The sequence below is a fragment of the Schistocerca cancellata genome, chromosome 1, assembly GCF_023864275.1.
Source record: "Schistocerca cancellata isolate TAMUIC-IGC-003103 chromosome 1, iqSchCanc2.1, whole genome shotgun sequence".
NCBI classification, from domain to species: Eukaryota; Metazoa; Arthropoda; class Insecta; order Orthoptera; family Acrididae; genus Schistocerca; species Schistocerca cancellata.
In genome coordinates this window covers 1,133,038,418-1,133,043,267 of record NC_064626.1, presented here as the reverse complement: position 1 = coordinate 1,133,043,267, position 4,850 = coordinate 1,133,038,418, and the positions used below count along the sequence as shown (strand labels likewise).

The 4,850-nt window shown below is 42.3% G+C and overlaps 1 non-coding gene across 1 annotated transcript; it reads right to left on the bottom strand.

Annotated features, from left to right (window-relative positions):
* Positions 1-1,164: 1,164 nt before the first annotated feature.
* On the bottom strand, positions 1,165-1,239 carry Trnas-cga (transfer RNA serine (anticodon CGA)). Its single transcript has one exon. It is a non-coding gene; the product is annotated as a tRNA-Ser (tRNA).
* Between the last annotated feature and the right edge of the window lie 3,611 nt (positions 1,240-4,850).

Below are 4,850 nucleotides of genomic sequence, written 5' to 3'. Positions count from 1 at the left end.
CCACCCCCCCCCCCCCCCTTAATAACGCTATTTACACAGGAAAGCACCTCTCAGTTCTGAACCGACAACGACGCATCTTCTGACTCCTGTTCACGTTAATATTAAAGTAGTAGTTTACATTAGTTGTCGGGGGAAAAAGCCAACAAATGTGAACCTCACTATTTGTGTGAAAATCTTTCTTCTTTGCAAGAATAAGCTTTTATTTTGCACAGAGCCACGGTCTCAAAAACGTCGGTTTTGGCAAAATAACAGGAAGAATCTTTTGTTCCAACTCCCATTAATATTGAAGCGCTACGATTTGTGATAACTGAAGTACAGAAGTAAACACTAGGTTTTTAACTAGAACAGTCAACAAAAATCACTTCTCATATCTTTGAAATTCTGGAACACCAGAGAAGCATAGCTTGCCACGAAGACTATGCGCCATCTATTTTCATGACGGTCTTTCTTTTTAAGAACAAAAGGAGACTACTACTACTACTACTACTACTACTACTACTACTACTACGAATCTTGTCACAGTTAGGCTGATTCCAATGCACTATCACGAGGATACTGCTCTTCTTGCCACCAAGGTCTTCCGCACACAATGCCAGGATATTTTACAGAAGAACGCTATGGAATTACACAGTCCTGCCCCACTAAGCCCCACAATCCAAAATATTAGCGACCAAAAGCAACAGGTTATCATCGACCGCTGCTTTAACATAAACAAGAATTGCAGCAACAGGAGAAAGCGCAGCAGCTGACTTACGTTCAACGGCATCCGTATGCTTGTGCTTTGTCTAGGCCTCTGCCATCGTCCCACTCGAAATCATTCACAACCTACACCGCAGTTTAGAGAAGTACGGAGTTTCTTTTCGACGTCTTCAGTTGAGGTTGGTTTGACAGCAATTACTCGGTTGTTCACAGAGTTCTCGACCCAGTGGACTTTTCATCTGTGTATGGTCGCTATCTACCACTTCAGATTGAATCTTTCACTCTGTAGCAATTAGTGCACAGTTTTGCGAATTCCTGGCAGTTGAAAATTGCGTGCTAGACCGGGACTCGAAACCAGAACTGCAACATTCACAAGATGGTTACTAAACCATGCTTCCAGGATGAGATTTTCACTCTGCAGTGGAGTGTGCGCTGATATGAAACTTCCTGGCAGATTAAAACTGTGTGCCGGACCGAGACTCGAACTCGGGACCTTTGCCTTTCGCGGGCAAGTGCTCTACCAACTGAGCTATCCAAGCACGACTCACGCCCCGTCCTCACAGCTTTACTTCTGCCAGTACCTCGTCTCCTACCTTCGAAACTTTACAGAAGCTCTCCTGCACTTGCTCGCAAAAGGCGAAGGTCCCGAGTTCGAGTCTCGGTCCAGCACACAGTTTTAATCTGCCATGAAGTTTCATATTAAACCATGCCTTTTGCGAGCTGTGCTCTTGGCTACATCAAGGCACGCCTCACTATCCAGCCTCACAGCTTCATTTGTGCTCTCATCCGCTTGTTTTCCCATCGTTTCGTATCAGTAATTGTGGAATGCTGACTTCACGTTGCAGAAACTCCGTCCTGGTGCTGCACAAACCAAAATGGGCAATTGCTTTAAAGCTTGTATATCCTGACTGTGATCCAGGTACCTGCCTTCTCTCGTACTTTCAGGCGTAATTAACCTTTGTCTTTCACTTGACTACTGATATTGATCAAGCAGTTAATACAAATAAGCTATTATTTTTTCATGTTACTGGACCGTCACTCACTGCCCAGTGAACAGAAGGAAATCGCGTAAGTGAAATATTTAACAGGTAGCTTTCCCTATAATTTTTGAACTTTAGTAGTTGGGAACACTGCTGTAACACTGGCGCTTAAGCTGTCTGTCCATGTGATCCGGAGACTGGTCGTACCTATCGCGGAAACGTTTGTTGACCTCTCCAAGGCGGTCCATTGCTACACTGTTGTCCTATTTAAAACCTCATTTTGCAAGCAAAGAAGTCCCACGTCGCTTTACAGTTTGTCTTTCGCGGCGTTCTGAAAGGACCACTCTAGAATATTGGCTGGTTTATTACTGCATGTGAAAGGGTTAAATTCAAAAATATTTGTTCGTGACAAAAACCGCCACCTTGGCGATAGTTAACTTTTTTCAACTGGGTGCAAAACTGGGGGGGGGGGGGGGGGGAATATGAAAGTTCTCGAGTTTGAAGACAAGTTTTACTGGTATCAGCTGTTGAATTTCCATAGACTAATAGCTGAAACGATCAAAGCAGTTTAAGGATAGCTACCGTCCTTTCCGTTCTAGGAACGTAAAAAAGCCACTGCGCACTGAGGTAGTCGTTACGGACAAACGAGCTGTGACGTAAATGCAGCCAGTTGAATCCATCTTTATGAAATACGTCCACACGAAGAAGATAAACAAGGAATGTAGTCGGCTACAGGTCGCTAAGTATTAATGTTCTGCTACTGTAATTCAGTTCATTAACAACAAATGAACATTAACAATAGAAAACCGTCATTTTGTTATGCACCATTGGTTGTACACATCCACTTTTTTTGAACTAGTGTAGTTTGTCGTACCCAGACAATTCCACGGCTCAAACGATTTATCACATGAAGGATGCATAGTGGTTAACTAACACAATGCAACTGCTGAACAGCGAAAAATCAGGAGCCTTTCAGTCTCTAATGGTTTCTTTAGAGAACAGTAACTTAAGACGGTTGCTGTGTCCCATAAAACAACGAGAGTAAAGCATTAGATTCGGTTGATGCAATAATTTTAACCAAAAACCGAGTCGTTTTGGCCATGTGAGTATTCACGGAGTTCGTGGAGATGTCTGTTTAATGAATTGGCGATTCTTACGCTGATATTCATGCAGGCGCGGATGCGAGCGAACAGAGTGGAGGAGTGGGTATCATGCGAGTCACGACCAAAATTTTAATGGAGCTTTATACATATGTTTTATATATATAAATTTCCAAATTTATCAACTAACGTTCGAAGCATAATGTCTCGAAATGTCAAGAAATTCCCTAAATTACAAGCTATCTTTAATACAGGATTCTTTTCAGCTTCTCGCCTGAAAGCCTGCGTATGCGGATGCGCTTGTAACATGACTATCTGCAGGGAACAAACCAGCCGCGAAAATGGGCTTATTCATAGGGCGCTCGTACGTGCTGGCCACAAGTCAGAACCGGCAACGAAGTTTTTTACTCTATACGGAAAGAGAGAGAGAAACGCCACTAAGAAAATAACGACTTCCTAATGTAGGCGGAAACGACACACAAACAGCATTCTCACTTAGATAGCCACAGTCCGCAGACGACTGTTTGCGATCTTAGTTTTATGTGAAATTCTGATAATGGTGACTGCACAGGACGATTCTGCCTTGATAATTGACGCAAAGTTGAGACTTTGTTGCTATTTTACTTCTTAAATTCAGGACATGACACCGAACAGAAGCTTTTCCAAGTGCCGTATACCCCTGAAATGCAATTTTACACATTTTATTGTAATTAAAGCCGGCCGGTGTGGCCGTGCGGTTCTAGGTGCTTCAGTCTGGAACCGCGTGACTGCTACGTTCGCAGGTTCGAATCCTGCCTCGCGCATGGATGTGTGTGATGTCCTTAGGTTAGTTAGGTTTAAGTAGTCCTAAGTTCTAGGGGACTGATGACCACAGATGTTAAGTCCCATAGCGCTCAGAGCCATTTGAACCATTTTGTAATTAAACTGATTATTATTAAAATCTTTGGGAGTTACTGCGGGATATACTGCAGGAGGAGAGAGAAGACAGCAATAAACTGACCACTACAACCAAATTCTGGTTTACAGCCTTAGTTCATCTACTTTTCTATGGGATTTGCGTCTGATTACGTGTGAAGCCAACATGTTTCAAACAGAAGGTTGGTTTGAACAGTACAATGCTTTATGAGGTACGTTCCTTTTGAAGGTGGTACGCCTTTTTTCCTGCAACCTGAGGCCATTCGTCTAGTGGGGAACTTTCAGTTTATACTTAAACGTAGAATCAGAATTTCTTTAGGCCCCCTGAGAGCGAAACTGTTCTGCCTAGAATGAGTCACGAAGTAGTTCTCAAACCACAGATGTTCATTTTAAACAGAAATACTTCGTTAATTAGTAATTAGAGGTGAGTATGAAGCCATTCGAGGGCTTGAGACAGTACAGGACTCTTGATATAGCGTTTGAACGGAACTAGTTAAAGCGAGAAACAAATACGAAATCGTCTCCGAAAATTCTTTACAGAATGTCAGTGGAGAAAGAATCCTCCGCAAGTAACACTATTTCACAGGAAAGACTTCTTGTCTACCAGCTTCATCTTTGTAATCTGCAAGATATTCACTGAAATTAGACGCATCAACTGCACGAAAGATGGGAGTTTCGTGAGGCAGTGGAACAAGCAGGTATTTGTTAATATGCGACAGAAGACCACTTATGAGTCCTGAATCACGTTTCAGAACATGAGATTCTTGTTCGGACACCTTTTGATGAAATTTTAACAGAAGCTTTACCAACAGCTTTTTAGAAGCACGGCATTGGTTTAACCTATATTAGTATACTGAATTTATGCTCTTGCCACACTGGACATCAGGGTAGGAAGAAATTCAGAACTGAAGTAGAAGTTAGGTATGGAGATTCCCAATCAAAACTGTTGTTAGTCCTAGAGGACTATTTAAATATCTGAAATAGGTACTCTAAGATAAATTACGTCTTAATGGAACATCAAGGTCTGGTTTGCTGACGAGATGGTATTGCAGACATCTTGATGAATTCCTGTAACGAATGAAAGCTTTTCACAGGGCAAATTTGAAGGAACTCCTGAAAATCGAATCCACTACTTCATTAAGGTGAAGATCAGAAC